Raw genomic sequence first — 20,825 nt, 5'->3', positions numbered from 1 at the left:
AGTCACTTGGCGCAGCCGTCCCTGAAACAGCCGCCTGTCATTTAACTGCGGCGCGGCAGAGCAGCCCTCGGCCCGCTAGGGGGCGCCTCTGGCTCCCCTCCCCGCCCGCGCAGCCACCGAGCGTGGGAGAGAGGCGTAGAAACAGGATCAGCGCGAGCTTTTTTTTTTTTTTTCCTTCCCCTCCTTGCTTTCCAGACGGTCACGTGCCTAGGAGTCCTCTCGGCGGCGACTGCTGCGCCGCACGCGACTTCTCCGAAGGCGCGCGCCGCTAGGGGGCGCTCTGCGCAGCTGGCGCGAGCCTTGTTGACCGAGCGGCGGTTGGCCGCGCCGTGTGTGTGTGCGTGTGGGGGGTGTGTGACGCGTTCACAGGAAGAAGCGGGGGCGGGCGGGAGGAGCTGGGGACACCGAGAGGGGAGGGGGGCGAGCGAGGGAGCGCGCGCGGGCCGGGGCTGCCTGAGCGGAGCGAGGCCGGGCGGGAGGGGGAGCGCGATGTGAATCCCGTTGTACGGCCCGGCCGGGCAGGCGGCGCCACCTGGGAATGTGCGACTGGCAGGCACGGCGACAGGTGAGGCCCGGGGCGGCTGAGCGAGCCGGGCCCCTTCCCCCGCGCGGTGCATCCCGGCCCCGCGAGCGCCCGGCGCGAGGAGAGGCGGCCGGGCCGCGGCCTGCCCCTAACTGCCGGGGACTCTGGCGGCGCTTCCTTGCCCGCGGGCCCCGCGGCGGCCGCAGGGGGTGGGCGCGGGGCCGCGTAACCGCCCCCCCCCCCAAGACACACACTAGTTGCCCGCGCGGGGAGGGGGCGGCAGGGGTCGCGGGCAGGGGGCGGGGCGCGCGAGCTGCAACTTGCCCGGGGCCGGGCGTGCTGCTGTGAAACCTGCCAGTGTGGGTCAGCCCCGCACCCGCCCGTGTCACATGGGGCCTCTGCCCTCAGACACAACACCGGCCGGGCAGGGCCACGCAGCGCGGGGCGGAGAGGAGCCCCTGGCACGGGGCTAACCCTCCCCCAGTGCCGCAGCACCCATTCGTCCGGGCCCCGAGCTAGGGCGCCGCGCGCTTGTCTGCGGCTTCCCCGCCTGCCCGTCACAGCGATGAGCCCGGGTGTGAATGTGGCACAGCCGAAAGGAAGGGGGAATTCACGCTCAGTGTGTTTCCTGACGCCACTCTCCTCCGCTCCCCCTGCTTCTTTTTGCTGCCGCCTTAGCATTGACTCGACCCAGGATAGTAAGCAACAGCTGCTGGGAGGGCGGGCGAGCGCATTACTTGCTACTCCTAAATGGGGAGGGATGGTGGGAGGGGAAGACTGGTCGGTTTCCTGAGTGATTAGGGGTTTGTTGACAAAAATCGAACACTTCAAGATTTTATTGTTTTTAGCGTGTTACTGTTCGTGTGTCAGCTACAACAAAATGAGAGAGTAAGATGTAAAGATTCCTGGTGCGTGATTGCAGATGAAATGCAGATGTTTGTTCTTGAAGCACTTTTCTTCTCCTTTTTTGGTTTGTGTGTTTGACTTAAGAGCCAGGTCTAATGTGAAAATTCAGTACCATAGTCCAAAAAAGCAGAAGACTATTGATGATAATTATGTCCAAGATGTGTAGAAAAATAAGCTCACGTAGAGGTGGTTTAATTATCAGTAACTGCCAGAGGTCATAGTTAACATAGAACTATTTCAGAGACTAGCCTATTAAGAGTTGAGATAATTAACACTCAAATCCAAAATCTCTGCAGACCTCTTCCTTTGCTATCTTGTCTCCAGAGTGTTGTTAGTGGCTCCACATGACATTGGTCTTTTGTGCCATCACTTTCTTTCACTGGATTGTTTGACTGAATCTCTTAACTTGTTAGTAAATAATTCCATCCTGTCAAACTGGAGGTCATTGGTAGGACAGCATTAGGAAGCACCTTCCAGCACCTGCCTTATTTCTGGCTTGTAAATAATTGAAGATTATTCACTACTTAGCACATGTTTGTTTTTAAGCTGTAAGAATTCAAATAGTATTTGTTACAACATTTTTCTTAGTGTCCTTAGAGTAAAATGTCTAACCACTTGTGTAATGCATACTTGTTTTCAAGGTGTTATTCATTAGATCATTGTCCCCTGTATTACTGGTCAAATAAAGCAATGGTCTGGGCTTTTTGGGTGGCTTATTTGATTTTCCTTTCCCATTGATCAATGAAATATAGGAATATTGTAGGGGCATAATTTGGTGTAGCCTGAAGCCCAATGCCCAGATATCTTACTGCTGACTCCCTTGACTTAGTACATATGTGGTCTAGAGAAGTGAGAGATCAGATTTTTAACCTTGCTACTGTTTCAGCTTCTCTAAAGAACAAATATTAAAAGTTAAGTTTAAAAAAAAATAGGATTTACAACAGGAAGAGAAAATTAGTTACCCTGATGAGGAAAATTAAATTGACTTGTCCTCAACAATTAGTGGAAGATAAATATGGTTGATCCCATTATGTTTTCCAATTTAATCTTTGTTAAATAGTAATAACTTTAACTAGAATTAGTAACTACTAGTAGTAAATTAAAGAATATTTTCCCTCCTGGAATTAGTACTTGGGGGAAAATTAATGACAGATATATATTCCTTTTTGAGATCGCTTAACTCCTATTAGTAGTAGTTTTGGGCAGTAGGTGTGTAGCAAGGGAATTAAATTTTATAATACTGAAAATTCTCCATTGAAGAAATACTATTGGAACAAGTCTGGTGGTAGTTCTGTGCTCTCCACAGGGAGCAGCAGAACAAGAAATACTGGAAGAAGAAAGGGAGCAGGAAAAAATGAGAACTGCCATGGAACTGTTCAGGGCCTTGAAGGATAGCAGCTTGAATGCAGAAGGTAAGGGGAGGAAGTAAAGGCCTGAGCACCATGCAAGAAAGATGATTTGTGGAACCCTATATAAAGGCATTATGTGAGTTGCTCTAGGTATTTCATTGAGAAAAAAACTGTATTGCATTTACTGTACTTCGTTGTGCCTATCTTCTCCATTTTGGAAAGCACAATTGAAAACATTGCTGTTGTCTGGAATGGAGTATCCTTGTTATATGCTGTCATCTATGATGGAAGATGGTGCCTTGACAGTTTTGTAGTGTAGAAACCCAAATTAATATAATATTTGAGTCTGGGGGAGAAAGAGCTGGTCTTTGCACGTGGCAGTTCCTTCAGGAGAATGCAAAGGAATGTACAAGCTTTAAATTCTATGGGTTGGAGTGCACATCCATTACGGGCCTTTGTTCTCAAAACTGACTGAAAAGTATCACTACTTTGGAGTTGTGCCTTGTGGCTATTCTATTTGATTCACCTGACTAATATCTCAATTGGAATGCTTCCTGATGAGCTTTCACTCATTGTGATATAATTGACTAGCAGAGGTTATCCACAGTCACTTCGTGGAGCACTTCAGAATTTGACAGAGGAGGCTAAAAAGTGGTGACTTGTGAAATTTAGGGCTTGTCTGCATTTACAGGTGTGTTGCTGTAGTGCTTAGTGCAGATGCTGCCTGTACTGACAGAAAAATTTCTCCTAATAGGCAGTAACTTTGTCAAGAAACTCTGAGCAATGTAATTATACTAGGGATTTTAAACAGGATTTTACAAGTTAACTGGTTAAATATGTTTAATTAGCAAACCAGGAACCTGTGGGTGGTCAGCCTAGCCATGCTGGAGTAGCTTACCGGTTAACCCTTTCCATCTCTTAAGTTATACTGAAATTAATTTGTAGTGTAGACAAAACTTGGTTGTCATTCTAAAGCTTTGAGTCTTCCACTTGATGGTTTATATGTGCCACAGTCCTGAGACTATCTGTCAGAAACCAGACTGCTTTGCTGTAAGAAGAGAGAGCTAACTGTATTACTTGGGTTTTAGGTCCTTTGTATGTTCATTGCCGTGTCCCTTAACCATTGGTATCTGGTCAAATCATAACTCCAGGGGGTATTTCATTATCTGGCTTGTCTGAATTCAGCTTCCACTTTCTGTGGCACAGAAAATCATCACAGTACCAAAGCAGCTGTGCCTTTACAAGCACCCAGGGACTCTGGCAGCTGGAAAAGATACAACTGTCTTTTTCCAAATGGCTCTGTGCCAAGAGGAAGAGCTCTGCTAGCATTTGCACGTGTGGATTGGCTCATGAGGTCAGCCTTCCTGCAAAGAAAAGGACTTCCTTAGATCTGGGTCACATGGTACTTTCTCTGCACATCGATTACATGGAGTTCATGTGCCTGCACTCTTAAAAGTTGAACTCTTAGAACCCTGTTGGATGGGATGATAGAAGAGATGGGTTAAACTGTCCTTTGCGCTGAACACAGTGATTCTAAAACTGTTTTTCTATCTTAGGAGATTTTGGAAAGAATATTATACATGGATGGAAGCATGCCTCCTAGCACCAGATGATTGTAAAGTCCTCCTTAAAGGTGTCGTGCAAAGATAGGGGGAGTGCAGTTTATGCCATTTGGGTCTGATGCATGTTTGTTTCGGCTGTATTACGGAAAAGTGGTGTGAAAGATTTGTTTTATCTGTTCGTGTTTTATGTTAGAAATTTGGGTCACAGTTGCTTTCTTGGGCTGGAGAGCTGGTAGGACTGGCAGATAACTCATGAGTAAAATCAGATTTGAGAGCAGAAGCCATTTTTATTCAGACTATTTAAAGAGGTGCTGTCAAGCTGCATTTCTGGAATTATCCAGTTTAAAACTCAGTTTCAAATAAAGCCATTTTTAAATATTGTAAGAATGACCATATTGTGTCAGACTAATGGTCCACCTAGCTTAGTTTTGTGGCTTATGACAGTAGCTATTGCCAGATGATTGAAAGAGAATGAACAGAATAATGAAATGGAGTGATCCATTCCCTATCACAGGGTTGAGCAAGACACTGTCAGTGGGCAGCATCCAGCCTGCCTAGCCCTTTCATCTCAGCTGTGGCAGCTCCCAGCCCCAAACCCTAATGCGTTGCCTGGAAGGCACAAGCCCTTACAACTCCTGCTATTTAAAGGGCTCGCGTCTTCCAGGCGGCTGCCAGGAAATGCATTAGTAGCCACGCGGAAGGTGCAAGCCCTTTAAATAGTAGGAGTTGAAAGGTCTCGTGCGTCCCTGGTGGCTCCCAGGCAATGCATTAGCTTAGGCCAGGAGCTGCAAGTCCTTTCAATTGCTTCTGTTTAAAAGGCTTGTGCCTTTCAGGTAGCCTATGGCGTAAGCCTTTTAAATAGAAGCAATTGTGAAAGGGCTTGCGGCTCCCAGCCCCGCCACGTTGCCTGGGAGCCGTTTGGAGGCACAAGCCCTTTCACTTGCTTCTATTTAAAGGGCTCGTGCCCTCAGGACACGTGTTAAGATGTGCAAGCCCTTTACATAGGAGAACTTAAAAGGGCTCACAACTCCCGGCCCTGCCGCTAACATGTTGCCTGGGAGTCGCAGGGGAGGCGGGAGCTCTTTCAGCACTTGCTATTGCTAGAAAAATTGGCTATGGGGCCCTGTTTGTCTGTGGACAGATGTGAACCTGGGGGAAGGTGGGGAGAGGCTTTGCACATTGTCCCCATCCCCAGCACAATCTTAAAACTCCCATTGGCTGGCTTTCAGCCGATAGGAGCTGTCTGTTTGAAGAACAGGAAGCAAGCAAAATACCCTTGCTTCCACTCCCCTCAGGCCTGCAGCTGTTCACAGATGCACATGGGTCTGAGCAGCCTGCTGGGGTTTGGAAGGCAGGGAACCTGATGGGCTGCCTGCCAGAAGTTGTTCAGGTAAGTGTCTCCTGACCAAAGCCTGATTCTGGCGCTCCAGCCCCTTCCTCCTCCCAGCCCTCTGCCCCCTGTCCCGTTCCTGATCCCAAACCACACATAACCTAAACTCTCTGCCCCCCCCCCCCATCCTGCACTCAGACCCTCTCCCAGGCCCTACATCCCAGTCATCTGCCCAAGATCACATCCCCCTCCTGCACCTAAACTCCCCCCTAGATCCCACACCCATGTTGTGGGAAGGAATTAAGGAGTAGAGGGGAACCTCAGGTTTGTGGGAATAGGGCAGGGATACCTTGGGTTAGTTAGAGAAGCCCCTACTCAACAAAATGTCTGAGCAAGCCTGACTGCTGACAGGCTGACGATCCTCTCACTGGCAACTTCATGCTCCACCCTAGTGTGGGAGAGATGAATGGCTGGGGAGGGCACCATCCGCAGTCTGCAATGTACTCTGTCTGTCTGTCTCTGCATGTGTAAGGAGGGGTTTCCTAGCACAGATAGCAGTGTCAGGAGTGGGGAAGGAAATAGGTCATTGCTGTGAAGAGAGAGGTCTCCCAACCACCCACCGCAAAACAGTACAGCTACACCTCACTGCTGGCAACCAAAATGAAGCGGGCAGCCAGTACTGGGGAAAGAGGAGGGTCTCTGATACTCCTCTTTGCAAAATAGTAAACACACTGCTAACTTGCCTTTTGCTGCTTGCAAGCCAGACGCTAAGGATGGAGGAGGAGGAAACCTTTCAACTGTGCCTCTGCTGCTCCCCTGACCCCAGCGTCTCCCCACCTCAAAAAATCCCTCTGCTCCAGACCCTTTCCTCAGACTTCCTGATACACAAGTGCTCCACGTAGTCGCTGTCAGGCAGAGCAAGTGGATGGGGCTGTGTGCTCTCTGCTGAAGGGCCGAGGTCAAGAGGGGAGTAGAAAGATGCAGTTTGGGGGGTCCTGTGTGCCCTCTCCAGTCTTTGTCCTTGGAGGTGATGTGTCAGTGTCACAAATGTTGGTTTTATGTAGCAACTATGTTGCTGTTACTAACTGGACAACTCACAGTAGGGAAAGTATTCCCAGGGGAAATGTGTAAGCAGCGGTTGCTCTTACCGGGTGTTGATATAAACATCTACTGTAGTTCTTTGTATTTGTTTTAAAACTGCTGCCTATTTCGTTAGGTGATTCCAGGTTCTTAGGTTGTGTAAGGGTATGTCTTTTTTAACCTCTTCTCATGTAGAAGCTATTCCATATCCCTGGTCATTTTTGTTGTGCTTTTTTAAGATGAGATGACTTGAATTATACATAGTACTCAAGGTGTGAGCATACCATGGATTTATGTAATGGTATTGTGATTTTTTTTGTCATCTTATCTGTCCCTTTCCTAATGACCCATCATTATTGTATGTAGATTGGAAAAATCATCCCAATTAGGGATGTAAGTAACTAATCGACTAGTCAACTATCCGATGAGCAAAAGCTTATTGGATAGTTGACACACTAGTCAACTAATCACTTTCCCCCTTGTTGCCTCTATCAGAAAGAGGCAGCAAAGGGGGGAGAAGAGGAGGGGATGCTTGGGGGAGTTGTCTTAAAGGCCGGTTTCCTCCATCTCCGTGGGAGACGACAGTGGTGCAGTGGCAGCGTTCCATCTTTGAAATGTACAAGAGTCACCACTGGGGCTCTTGTGCATTTCAAAGGCAGAACATTGCGTGGCACTTCCACCTAGGAAACGTAGCAAAAACCGCACAGGCTCTTGCTACATTTCAAAGTGGAAGTACCCTTACCAGTTAATCAAATAGTTGATGGAATTTCCATTGACTATTCGATTAGTTGATTAATCTCATTTTAACATCCCTAATCCCTATGTACATTTCTTTGCACTTAACACTGAATGTCGTCTGCCATTGTTGCTTAGTCACACTGTTTTGTAAGAATCCTTTGTGACTCTTACTCATTTCACTGTTTGCTCCTTTTTTCACATCATTTATAAATATGTTGAACAACACAGGACTCAGTACAGATCCTTGAAGGATCCTAGGATTTACCTCTCTGGAAACTGGTCATTTATTCCTGCCATCTGTTTTTCTTGTCTTTTAACTAGGTACTGAGACATAAAAAGACTTTGCCTCTGATCCCAGTGCTGTCTATTTTGCTTAAGAGTCTTTAGTGAGAGACCTTGTCAAAAGCTTTCTGAAAGTCCAAATACACTGTATCCAATGGATCTCCCTTGTCCACATATTTGACCCTCCTCTACCAAAATACAGGTTGAAACTCTCTTTACCGGGATTCTCTGGTCCAGCAACATCCATGGTCCGGCACAGATGTTGCAGGGCCAGAGAGTCCCAGTGGAGGGTCAGTGAGAAGGATCCCTTCAGCATTGGTAGGGCAGTGGACTGCCCACAGCGAGCCAACAGTGGGGATGCCCAGCGCGTGAGAGAAGGGATGCTCAATGGGGTTGGAAGACCCAGCATGTGGTCTGGGAGCCGTGGTAGCTCAGTGGACCAGGGAGATGCAGTGAACGGATGCCTGGAGGATCCCAAAGCCCCAGTGTGGCACATGTGGCTGCCCTGCAGGTCCTGGAGCCCCAGCACAGTGCATGTAGCTGCTCAGCAGGTCTCAGAAATCCACTGCAGTGCACATGGCTACCCAGTAGTTCTTGGAGCCCTAGCATGGAGCTGTCCGGCAGGTCCAGGAGCCATAGCAGCGATAGCTACTCCATGGAGTCGGCAGGAAGTGGGGAGCTGGCCAGGAGGCCAGTGGTAGGGGTCCAGAAATGACCTCTCCTGGTTCGGAAAAAACCCTCATCCAGGTCCAGTCAGGTCCCAAGGGTGCTGGACCAGGGAGGTACAACCTGTAATTGTAATAGATCAGTGAGGCATAATTTCCTTTTTCTAGAGCTCTGTTGACTCTTTCCCAGCATATTGCATTCATCTATGTATCAGATAATTTCTTTCTTTTAAAACAATGGAAGTCTCTCCCATGAATGTAAACAAACTTGTTTGTTAGTAGGGATGTTACATGTCGATTAATTGAATAATCATATAACCATATCAAATTTTAGTGGTTACACGATTATTTGATAGTCCCCAGGAATAGGGACAGCAGCCAGAACACTCCTGGTCTCTACTGATACAGAGGCAGCAGTGCACAGTTCCCCATGGATAGAGGCTGTGCTGGCATCTCACAGAGCAGTCTCTGTCCATGGCAAGTCCAGGTCCACAGTGGACAGAGGCTGCTCCGTGGCAACCTCCCCTGCCCTCCCCCTCCTTGCTGTTGCCTCTGATAGAGGCGGCTGTGGGTGAGGGGAGAGAGCAGGCAGCTCCATGAAGCTGGTGCTTGGGGAACCAGCTTAAAAGCAGCTCTGGTTCCTGCTTGTCCCCTCCCCCCCACTGCCTCTGTGGGAGGCAGCAAGTGGGTGGGGGGCAGGTTGCTCTGCGGGATCCAAGAGGCGGGTGGAGGGGAGCATGTAATTGATAGGATTAATTGATAAGCCAAGGTTTATTGGTTAATTGTTTAGTCAACTACACATGAACATCCCTATTTATTAGTGATATATGCTGAACAAGAAGTAGGACTGAGTGGACTTGTAGGTGCTAGAGTTTTAGTTTTTTTAGTGTGCTGTTATGTAATAAAAATCTGCATTTGTAAGTTACACTTTTATGATAGCGATTGCACTACAGTTCTTATTCTGAGGTGAACTGAAAAATACTATTTTTACAGTGCAAATGTCTAATAAAATAATATAAAGTGAGCACTCTATACTTTGTATGCTGTGTTGTAATAGAAATCAATATTTGAAAATGTAGAAAAGCATCCAAAATTAATTTCAATTGGTATTCTGTTTAGTAGTGCAATTTAAACATGATTAATTTTTTAATTGTGATTAATTTGTTTTGAGTTAATGGCATGAGTTAACTGTAATTAATCAACAGCTCTAATTTTAACTGATTTCCAAGCCAAGAATCATTGAGACTTGAGTATCATTTGGAGGCTTTGAGGTCTGAGGAGCTCTGCTTTCTCCAAAGAGTTTAAGGTGATGTCTTCAAGACAGAGATCACTGTATATACTAATTTTAAAGGTTTTTCTCCTTTCCTGTAGAGGAAAAACTAACTCAATTTTTTAAGTGCCTAAATTAAATAAACTGTGGGAAAAGTCCTCAAGCAAAACCAGGGCCATTTACTGTTATCTCTAATGTAAAAAGCAAGCAGAAACACAATCTCCCATAGTTTAAATGAACCTTCTTTATGTTTGGGCTTCCAAATCTGATGAGCTAAATTTAGTATCTTTGATAATGTATTCCTTGTTTGACAAGAAGTTCTTGTGCTCACTCCTTTTAATCTTTTGAATGGTCAGCAGGCTGTCTATTGATATCATTTTAGGAAGGTTCTGTCATCCTTAAAATCCGTATTTTCTTTCTCATTCGGGAGGGAGAAAGGCTTCAGTCAAACTGGCTTATAACTTTCCTTCCTTCTCACAAAAAATGGCAGGAGTGAATCTATCTTCTCGGACCTGCCTTCATCAATAGAAAGCAAGTTAGAAACTGTTTAAAAATATGAATGGCTTGAGAAGAGAGTGTTGAGGGAGAGGGGGAAGAGAGATTATGTATATAAAAGTTATATTAGAAGATGACACCCAGGAAAGCTGCAAGTTGTGTGCTTTATCTGGGGAAAGGCCATTTTAACTAGAGGCATTCCTGCATCTGTCTCCTCAAAACAAAGATGTGGCTGTGTTCTGGATACTGTTTTAGGCATCTACTTTAAGGTAGACTCCTTCAAACCTCTCCAGGTCAAGAATCATTGATACTGGAGGCTTTGAGGTCTAGTGAGCTCTGCTTTATCCAAAGAGATTAAGATGATATCTTCAAGAGCAGAGACCACTGTATAAACTTAAGGAACGTGATGTCTCTGAATATCACTTCCATTGAATCTGGAAGAGACTATCAGACAGAAATAATTTCCATATGCTGAGAAAAGGTCCTGAAAAAAATACTTTAGGATGAGAATACAACACTTCAAAATAAGCATAGAGGCATGCTGTATTGAGAAGGCTGTATGGATGGTCTGTGATTGGGGTAGTAACAAGCCTGAAAGAGCTGCTGACACTTCAGCTCTTAAACACATTGAACCAAGTAACTAAAAGTATCAAAGGAATTTCTGGAAAGAGACACTCTGAAAGACTGCAAAAACAAGGGTAAGAGAGAAAAAACACGTTTTGTTGAAACTCAAGATGAAATCCTCAGGAACAGATCAGAAAACTGTTGCTGGCTACACAGCTGCAATTGTGATGAGCTCCTAAGCGGACTGTGGCAAGCAATGATCAGAAACACTTGTTCCTAGAGTAGTGATAGAAATGTATCTGTGTTAGTCTGGGGTAGCTGAAGCAAAATGCAGGACAATGTAGCACTTTAAAGACTAACAAGATAGTTTATTAGATGATGAGCTTTCGTGGGCCAGACCCACTTCCTCAGACCAAATAGTGGAAGAAAATAGTCACAACCATATATACCAAAGGATACAATTAAAAAAAATGAAAAAAAAAAGTGTTCATTTTTTTTAATTGTATCCTTTGGTATATATGGTTGTGACTATTTTCTTCCACTATTTGATCTGAGGAAGTGGGTCTGGCCCACGAAAGCTCATCATCTAATAAACCATCTTGTTAGTCTTTAAAGTGCTACATTGTCCTGCATTTTGCTTCTTGTTCCTAGAGGGCAGTGAGACATAGGGTGTGTCTAGACTACCTAGTTTTGTCGACAAAAGTGGACTTTTGTCGACAAAACTATACCAGCGTCTACACTACCGCTGAGTTCTGTCGACATAACGTTGACAGAACTCAGCAGTTTTGTCGACGCTGGTATACCTCATTTTACGAGGCATAACACCTTCTGTCGACAGAACTCTGTCGACAGAAGGTGTTATTGCCTGTAACGTTGCATCCAGACTATGGAGTTCTGTTGACAAAGCATCTTGCTTTGTCGACAGAACTCAATGTGTCTGGACGCTCTTTGTCGACGGAAGTTTTGTCGACAGTATCTGTCGACAAAACTTCCGTCGACAAAACGTGGTAGTCTGGATGTACCCATAGGCACTTGGTCTCAGAGTAAGTTCAGCCTACTTGTAGTATGGACAGCTAAGGGTTTGATGCAGTACACAACAATCAAATTAATATCTTGTCTAAACGTGGCTTGCACAACATCTCAACAGCCTGTATTCATTGTTGCATGATCTGTCTTTCAGCCTGACTCATGTTGACTAGAGCTGTTGCATATTCATCCCCACAATTCCCGAAGTTGCTTTTATTCTTAGTGTATCACAATCAGTTCTCCCAGATTCCAAGTGTACTGTGTCAGTGTACAAAGTTTCTCATTCTACACAGCTCTGATGCATACAGATACTACTTCAACATAAGACCTGTCTATGGCTCCATCAGCAAATATAATAATAAACCTAAGTTCCTGTAGTCAAACTTATGTAAGAGACTTTATAATGGCTTGCTGTGATAAATACAACAATTTCCTACAATATCTTCTGGAGATATTACTCTATTAAGTATATGTATCACTTTGGCCAGGAATTTGATTTATTTCCATGGCAGGTTGCGGGATGACTGCAGCCTTCCAGTATGCAAGAATAGTGGGTGGAGATTAGGCAAAATCACTCATGGTGCACTGTCTGCAGTTGGCAAAACTCTCATATGCTAGTTCAGACAGGATTCTTCAGAGACCATCAGGCAAAGAGAGGTCTTTTGGATAATAGCTTGAGTTTAAACTGACTAAGGATCATCTTTTTGATCTAGCAAATATACACAATATTCTGTGTAAGGGGTCAAACCCCAGTGGTTATTAAAGTCTTGGAAGGATTGACACCTGCCAAAGCCTGAGATTGGAGTTGTGAGGATTTTTTTTTAAAAGCATGCACATAGATTATTTTTAATGTTTTGTCTGTAATCCTTTTATTTTAAGAAAAAATGTGGTAACTCATAACTGCTGTGGAAGTTATGCTGGTCATAACTTTTTGAAGAGTAGCAAAGTGGAACTCTGATACTTGTATGTACAGTCTTTCATTTCAGGATTATTCTAAGAGGGGTGGGTGATTCTGTGGCCTGCATTGTGCAGGGGGGTCAGACTAGATGATCATAATGGTCCCGTCTGACCTTAAAGTCTATGAATCTATGAATTTCTTGACCTTTAACATAGATAGATCCAAGATTAAGGTCAGGTAGGCAAACTGCAGACAATTTCAAAATCTCAGAATTTGAAAGTATTCCGCAACATTGTGTAGAACTTTTGTATCTCTTTGTGTTGGATTTTCTGGAGCAAAATAACATCCTGCTACCATGTATTTCACATACATAGAGGTAGAGGGAATTAATTTTAAAGGACTTGAGTATTCATGATTTTTGCAAATTATACATTTCACCTTTCTGACACAAGACTGGATGTTCAGCTTTCTATGCAGTCTGAAAAGTGAGTTTTACTATTAACTTCTCATACTCGTTAGCTTGGTTTTTGTGTCACATGCTTTATGCATTCAGGATTTTCAGATTTATCTTCTGATTCATGCTTGTTGGCCTTTTTACTCCAAACTCTCTCCTTTTACAGCTTCTACCCACAAGTAAAACTTTTCAAATGTTTTTAGTCAGCCACTTCTGTGCATGTAATATTTATACAAATGCGGGTAAAATACCGTAGTAGTCAGGGATTGATTGGAATAAAATTGCCTGACATCAGCAATCACTTGCGATTGCAAATGACTGTAACAGTATTAGAGGTCATTCCCTCCTAAAATCAGTTCAAACTACAGTACTCTATAACAGAATCAAGTAATGAAGTTTATAGTTTATTTTGTTATAAAATGATACTTTTAACCCTAGAACTTCAAAAGTAATGAAAATATATATATTTTTAAATTGTCTCCCTACCAATAATTATATGTTGTCCCCCTTTTGCCCCAATCCTCAATTTAGGGTTACTAATACTCAGAAGTGTGTTATAGCACAATTTTTGTCTCCTGATGGAGCAGCCCTTGTTATAGAAGACCCAACCAAGAATGGGTCTGCATTGTGCTAGGCATTGTGCAAGTCCATAGTAAGAGTGTACTTGCCCCAAGAGCCTGTAGTATAGTGCCAAACGCAGTAATGGTTTTGTGAAGTGGAAGCTAGAACTGAGATCCCTGAAGCACATATAGGCCACAAAATATCCATTAGATGGAAACAATTTTTAATCTTTGCTGAGCTCAATTCAAAGTGTTGAGCTACATAAAGAAGGCTCTATAACTCATTAGCAGTATCATGAGAAGTCCAATCTCCGACAAGGAGGAGGCATGCATTCTGGAACGATGCATTTACCAAATGTATTTAGACCTTTATGGAGTTTGTCCCTGTTTGTCGACACTGGAAATCTCCCATACATTCCTGTCAGTCTTTATGCGCTGGATAATAAAATGCTGCACTTTGTCTTAAAGGAACAGCTCTCATTAACCAGAATGCCAAATACCACAACACCCAGTTTAGTTCTGCATACATTGTTTTGTTGTATAATATTTCAACAGTTGCTCCAGGGTTTGTACTAGAACTAGTCGTGAATTTTCTGATGAATCCTTTTTTAGTTGGAAAATGCTAATTCATTGAAACTGAAACATTTCCTGGGAGCATAACCGTTTCAGAGAAACTTTCTTAGGGCCAGCATGGAATTTCTGGTGAAAACCAGAGAGAGCATGCAACCAACCCAGATAGCCAATAGCCTGTGTTCAGGGTACTCACCTGGAATGTGGGAGATTTCAGGCTCAAATCCTGGGTCTTCCAGATTCAGACCAGAAACTTGGACTTAAGTTTCCCACATCCTAGATTAGTGTGTCAGGGACCATGGTTCTTAAATGCTAGCCGAAAGAGCTTATCGATTACAGGGGTGGGCAATACTTTTTGATAGAGTGGCGGCACTCCATGAATTTGATAAATGATCAAGGGGATGCACTCTTCATTGATGGTAATAGAGGAATGCAGGATGGGGTGTGGAATCTGTGAGAGAGTTTGAGAAGGGTTGTGACCTGGGTCAGGAGACTGGCATGAAGGATTGGGTGCAGAGGGTTTGAGTTCTGACCTAGGGCAGGATAGAGTTCTGGGCTGGCGATTGCGGTGCAAGGTCTAGGAAAAGGTATGGGTGCAGGATCAGAATCTATGCGGAGGGTTTGGGTTATGTGGAGTATGAGTGCAGGATGAGGGGCGGAGGGTTTGGGTTACATGGGGTAGGAGGGCAAGAGAGGGAGAGGTAGTGGGTATGGGTTACATGGAATAGAGGAGCAGAGGAACAGGATTGGGGGGAGGGAGGAGTTGGAGTGCCAGAAGCAGGCTTTGGATGAGAGATGCTTACCTATGCAACTCCAGGCCAGCAGCTTCCTTCAGCCAGCCTCCTTGCCTTCCGTGACCCTGCAGACTGTTCAGAGCAGTCAACTGCAGGGGCCATGTGTACTGTTCTGATGGCTGCGAGCCCAAGGGGAGGGGCACTTCACGTGCTGCCTTTTCTTCAAATAGGCAACTCCCATTGGCCAAAGCTATGAGATTGTACTGAGGGTGGTGGCAGCGTGTCAAGCCTCTCCTCCCTCTCTCCTGGGCTCGCAGAGTTCAGAGCTGCTCAGAGTAGCATGCGGGGGCAGAGGGGCAGGAAACCTGTCTGAGGCTCTGGCGGGCTGAATCTAGCCCACCCCAGCTTTAGTAATTTCCAGCCTACCACCCAGTGACCTAACTGTTGCCAAAACTAAATGCTGAACTCGGACAGGGATCCATATTTGTATTTAAACCAAGAACAAGAAGTTGTCCCTGTGACTGGCTTCTCCCTGCTTACAGCTGCTTCTGCATGATCACTCATCCTGCCTCCTGACTGCTACTCCTGCATTGCTCTCTAGTCTGTCTCATTTCTGTGTATCTCATCTGGGTTGAGTTCCTGTTCCAACCTGTAAGTCTGATAGCCTGTGTCCCAAAATACAGGCAGTCCCCGAGTTACGCGGATCCGACTTATGTCGGATCCGCAGTTACGAACGGGGCCCTCCCTCTCCCTGGTCTCCAGCAGACCAGGGAGAGGAAGCAAAGCGGCGGAACACGCGGGCAGAGGACAGGGCTGTCCGCTGCCCGCGTGCTCCGCAGCTTTGCTCTGCTTTGCTCCCCGTCCCCCTGGTCTGCAGACCAGGGGGACGGGGAGCAAAGCAGAGCAAAGCCGCGGAGCAGGCGGCCAGCTGACAGCCCAGATGCGTCTGGGCTGTCAGCTGCCCGCGTGCTCCGCGGCTTTGCTCTGCTTTGCTCCCCGTCCCCCTGGTCTGCAGACCAGCGGGACAGGGAGCAAAGCAGAGCAAAGCCGCGGGCAGCGGACAGCTCAGACGCGTCTGGGCTGTCCGCTGCCCGCGTGTTCCGCCGCTTTGTTCCGCCGTGTTCCGCGTGTTCCGCCGCTTTGCTCCCCGTCTCCTTGGTCTGCAGACCAGGGGGACGGGGAGCAAAGCAGAGCAAAGCCACGGAGCCTGAGGGCAGCAGGACAGCCACGGCGCGTCTGGGCTGTCCCGCTGCCCCCATGCTCCGCAGTTTTGCTCCGGACGCCTGTGGTACAGCAGCTGGGGTGCTGCCGGTTGGTCCCGTAGCGCCGCTCTGGGCGCTACTGGACCAACCCGGCAGCACCCCAACTGCTCTGCCCCAGGTGTCCTGATTCAGCCACTGCTGGTCAGTTTCAGCAGCGGTTGAATCAGGACGCCTGGGGCAGAGCAGCTTGGGTGCTGCTGGGTTGGTCCAGTAGCCGCTGATCAGTTTCAGCAGCAGCTGACTTGGGGATGCCTGGGGTTCTTAAGTTGAATCTGTATGTAAGTCAGAACTGGCGTCCAGATTCAGCCGCTGTTGAAACTGATCAGTTTCGGCAGTGGCTGAATCTGGACTCCAGTTCCGACTTACATACAGATTCAACTTAAGAACAAACCTACAGTCCCTATCTTGTATGTAACCCGGGGACTGCCTGTAGTTCTAACCGTTTAGGAGGTATGTCTCTGTCTTCAGTGGGAGCTGTTTCCCTTTGTATGTTTAACTAATTAATCATTTGGAGGGAGACTGACTTTATAGTCACCAAATTGGGCAGAGCATAGAGCTAACTAAACTTTAGTCTTGCACATTGCAGGCGAGTGCTCGCACTAACTTTCATGCATAAATTTTCTCTCAAATGGATAATCAGCAAGGTTTAAACCAATAGCCTTCAGATCTACAGCATATACCTTTTCCACTTGAGTAGTAAGAGTAATTGGGTGGGGGAGAGTGTAGTGTTTCTTTCTCTCTCTCTCTCTGTGAACCAGCTCATACAGGGACATAGAGCACATGCTTTACCACTGGGTTACGTAAGTATTTGAGAGAGAGTAGAAGAATGCTGGGCATCATAATTTTGATATCTATTCCTGGTTTGGGTAGCAGCATTTTCTAGTGGTCATGGTAGTTGTGGTATGTTTTCACCAAAGGATATTCTGCCTCTGCATCTGATCTGTGAAGAGTCATTCTGGGGTCAATGGAGCTTCTGGAAGAAGGAGTTGTTATAAATCTCAGGAAATTAACCCTCTCTCTGAAATATGTCCACCCATGATCAATCTTCAAGCCCTGGCATCTTCTCCTTTCACGCACATCCCCCCTCCTCCCCCCACTTCCAGGACAATCTTGTGGCAGCTCAGAATAAGAAGTCAAACACACATCTGTTCAAAATGATTTTCCATATAGTGAGCATCATGTCATCTTTCATAGCTCTGATCCCCTGAACCAGTAAACATGCACATCCCTTCCTTTACCTACTTTTCTGGCTCAGTATATGCGTGTACAGGGAAAGATCAGTTAGTTCTAACAGTCCAGTATTGCTGGAAGAAGGCCAGTGAATTTTTCCAAGAGATATCACTGCTGGCTTCTTGGGCCATCAGTCATCACCAGAGCTGCAAAATTATAGGGATTCTTTCTCAGCCCAGGAATCTCTCTGACCCCACCCACTGGCTTCTGGCCAGGTGGGTCATCTAGGTGCAGCCCACCAAGGCTCTGGGAGTGGTGCTTCCCCTTCTGGGTCAGTGGGCAGCCACTCCGACCCACTGCAGTCACTGACTAGCAATATTGTACATGGGTGGTAGCAATTGTGTTTAAATAGTTTTATTAATTATCTGTATAAAGTGTATGTTAGACAATAAAAGTTTAGTAAGTTACTGTAGATATTGAACACTATAATGCTGCGTGTAATTGCAAGAAGAAAATACTACATTCATCAAGGGTTGCCTTGCATATTAAAAATGTACACACTTGGACTGAAGTGGAGATGAACGTAGGAGATAACCCAGAGACTCTCTACACAGCTAAGCTAAAAGGGGTAAAAAATGAGGGTGATGTCATGCTAGGAGTCTACTACAGGCCTCCTAGCCAGGTGGAAGAGGTGGATGAGGCCTTTTTAAACAATTAACAAAACTATCCAAAGCCCAAGATTTTGTGGTGATGGGGGACTTCAACTATCCAGACATATGTTGGGAAACTAACACAGCAGGGCGCACAGGCTATCCAGTAAGTTTCTGGACTGCATTGGAGGCAACTTTCTGTTTCAGAAGGTTGAAAAAGCTACCAGATGAGAAGCTGTTCTGGATTTGATTTTAACAAATAGGGAGGAACTAGTTGAGAACTTGAAAGTGGAAGACCGTATGGGGGACAGTGATCATGAAATAATAGAGTTCATGATCTTAAGGAAAGGTAGAAGGGAGACCAGCACAATTGAGGTAATGGATTTCAGGAAGGCAGATTTTGATAAGCTCAGAGAACTTGTAGGTAAGGTCCCATGGGAAGCAAGACTGAAGGGAAAAACAACTGAGGAGAGTTGGAAGTATTTCAAAGGGACGTTGTTAAAGGCCCAAAAGCAAACAATTCCGCAGTGTAGGAAAGATAGAAAATATGGCAAAAGACCAGCTTGGCTTAACAAGGAGATCTTGCATGATCTCAAAATAAAAAAGGAGTCATATAAAAAATGGAAACTAGGGCAAATAACAAAGGATGAATATAGGCAAGCAACACGGGAATGCAGGGGCAAGATTAGAAAGGCAAAGGCACAAAATGAGATCAAACTAGCTACAGGCATAAAGGGAAACAAGAAGACCTTTTATAAATTCATTAGAAGCAAGAGGAAGACTAAGGACAGGGTAGGCCCACTGCTCAGTGAGGCGGGAGAAGCAGTAACAGGAAACTTGGAAATGGCGGAGATGCTCAATGACTTCTTTGTTTTGGTCTTCACCAAGAAGTCTGGAGGTGTGCCTAACATAGTGAATACAAGCAGAGAGAGGGTAAGTTTAGAAGATAGGATACACAAAGAACAAGTTAAAAATCACTTAGGAAAGTTAGATGTCAGCAAGTCACCAGGTCCTGATGAAATGCATCCCAGGATACTCAAGGAGCTGATAGAGGAGGTATCTGAGCCTTTAGCTATGATCTTTGAAAAATCATGGCAGACAGGGGAGATTCCAGAAGACTGGAAAAGGGCAAATATTGTGCCCATCTATAAAAAGGGGAATAAGAACAACCCAGGAAACTACAGACCAGTCAGTTTAACGTCTGTCCCAGGGAAGATAATGGAGCAGGTAATCAAGGAAATCATATGCAAACACTTGGAAGGTAATAAAGTGATAGGGAATAGCCAGCATGGGTTTGTGAAGAACAAGCCATGCCAAACTAATCTGATAGCTTTCTTTGATAGGATAACGAGCCTTGTGGATAAGGGAGAAGCGGTGGATGTCATATACCTAGACTTTAGTAAGGCATTTGATACGGTCTCGCATGATATTCTTATTGATAAACTAGGCAAATATAACTTAGGGCCACAATAAGGTGGGTGCATAATTGGCTGGATAACCGTAGTCAGAGAATTGTTGTTAACGGTGCTAAATCCTGCTGGAAAGGGATAACAAGTGGAGTTCCGCAAGGGTCTGTTTTGGGACCTGTACTGTTCAATATCTTCATCAATGATGTAGATATTGGGATAGAGAGTACGCTTATTAAGTTTGCAGATGATACCAAACTGGGAGGGGTTGCAACTTCTTTGGAGGATAGGAACATAATTCAAAATGACCTTAGCAAGTTAGAGAAATGGTCAGAGGTAAACAGGATGAAATTTAATAAAGAGAAATGCAAAGTGCTCCACTTAGGAAGGAACAATCAGTTCCATACATACAAGATGGGAAGCGACTGTCTAGGAAGGAGCATGGCGGAAAGGGATCTAGGGGTCATAGTGGATCGCAAGTTGAATATGAGTCAACAGTGTGATGCTGTTGCAAAAAAAGCAAATATGATTCTAGGTTGTATCAACAGGTGTGTTGTAAGCAAAACTCGTGAAGTCATTCTGCCGCTCTACTCTGCACTAGTTGGGCCTCAGCTGGAGTACTGTGTCCAGTTCTGGGCGCCACATTTCAAGAAAGATGTGGAGAAATTGGAAAGGGTACAGAGAAGAGCGACAAGAATGATTAAAGGTTTAGAGAACATGACCTATGAAGCCAGGCTTCATGAACTGGGCTTGTTTAGTTTGGAAAAAAGAAGATTAAGGGGGGACATGATAGCGGTTTTCAAATATCTAAAAGGGTGTCACAAGGAGGAAGGAGAAAATTTGTTCCTCTTGGTTTCTGAGGACAGGACAAGGAGTAATGGGCTTAAAGTGCAGCAGGGGAGGTTTAGATTGGACATTAGGAAAAAATTCCTAACTGTCAGGGTGGTCAAATATTGGAATAAATTGCTAAGGGAGGTGGTGGAATCTCCCTCTCTGGAGATATTTAAGAACAGGTTAGATAGACATCTGTCAGGGATGGTGTAGACGGAGCTTGGTCCTGCCTTGAGGGTGGGGGGCTGGACTCGATGACCTCTCGAGGTCCCTTCCAGTCCTATGATTCTATGATCATAGGACATAGCATGTGCCCTGAGGACTTACTATGGTAGATGCCTCATATCTCATAAATAAAGGGTTGTTTTATATATCTCTTTTCTGAGGATGCAATTTGCAGCTTCTGCCTTTATTTTAGGTTTTGATTATGCGCGTGATCTGTTTGTTTGGAATCACCTAAGTGGAATTGGAAATCCTGCTAAAAATCAAACCAATTATGC

The 20,825-nt window shown here is 45.4% G+C and overlaps 1 protein-coding gene across 4 annotated transcripts in view; it reads left to right on the top strand.

Moving 5' to 3' along the window:
* Positions 1–428: 428 nt before the first annotated feature.
* The window catches only part of REV1 (REV1 DNA directed polymerase), a 110,518-nt gene continuing 90,121 nt past the window's right edge, over positions 429–20,825 (top strand). For 2 of the 4 annotated variants that reach the window (XM_075916886.1, XM_075916871.1), the window contains exon 1: positions 432–565. The gene's annotated coding sequence lies outside the window, so the exon portion shown is untranslated. Of the gene's footprint in view, positions 566–626; positions 1,222–2,735; positions 2,842–20,825 lie in introns of those variants that run through there. The other 2 variants (XM_075916874.1, XM_075916879.1) reach the window with 2 other exon arrangements.

Source organism: Pelodiscus sinensis, chromosome 1 (assembly GCF_049634645.1).
Source record: "Pelodiscus sinensis isolate JC-2024 chromosome 1, ASM4963464v1, whole genome shotgun sequence".
Taxonomy (NCBI): domain Eukaryota; kingdom Metazoa; phylum Chordata; order Testudines; family Trionychidae; genus Pelodiscus; species Pelodiscus sinensis.
Note: the sequence above shows the minus strand (reverse complement) of the source record. Positions and strands in the feature narration are given on the sequence as shown.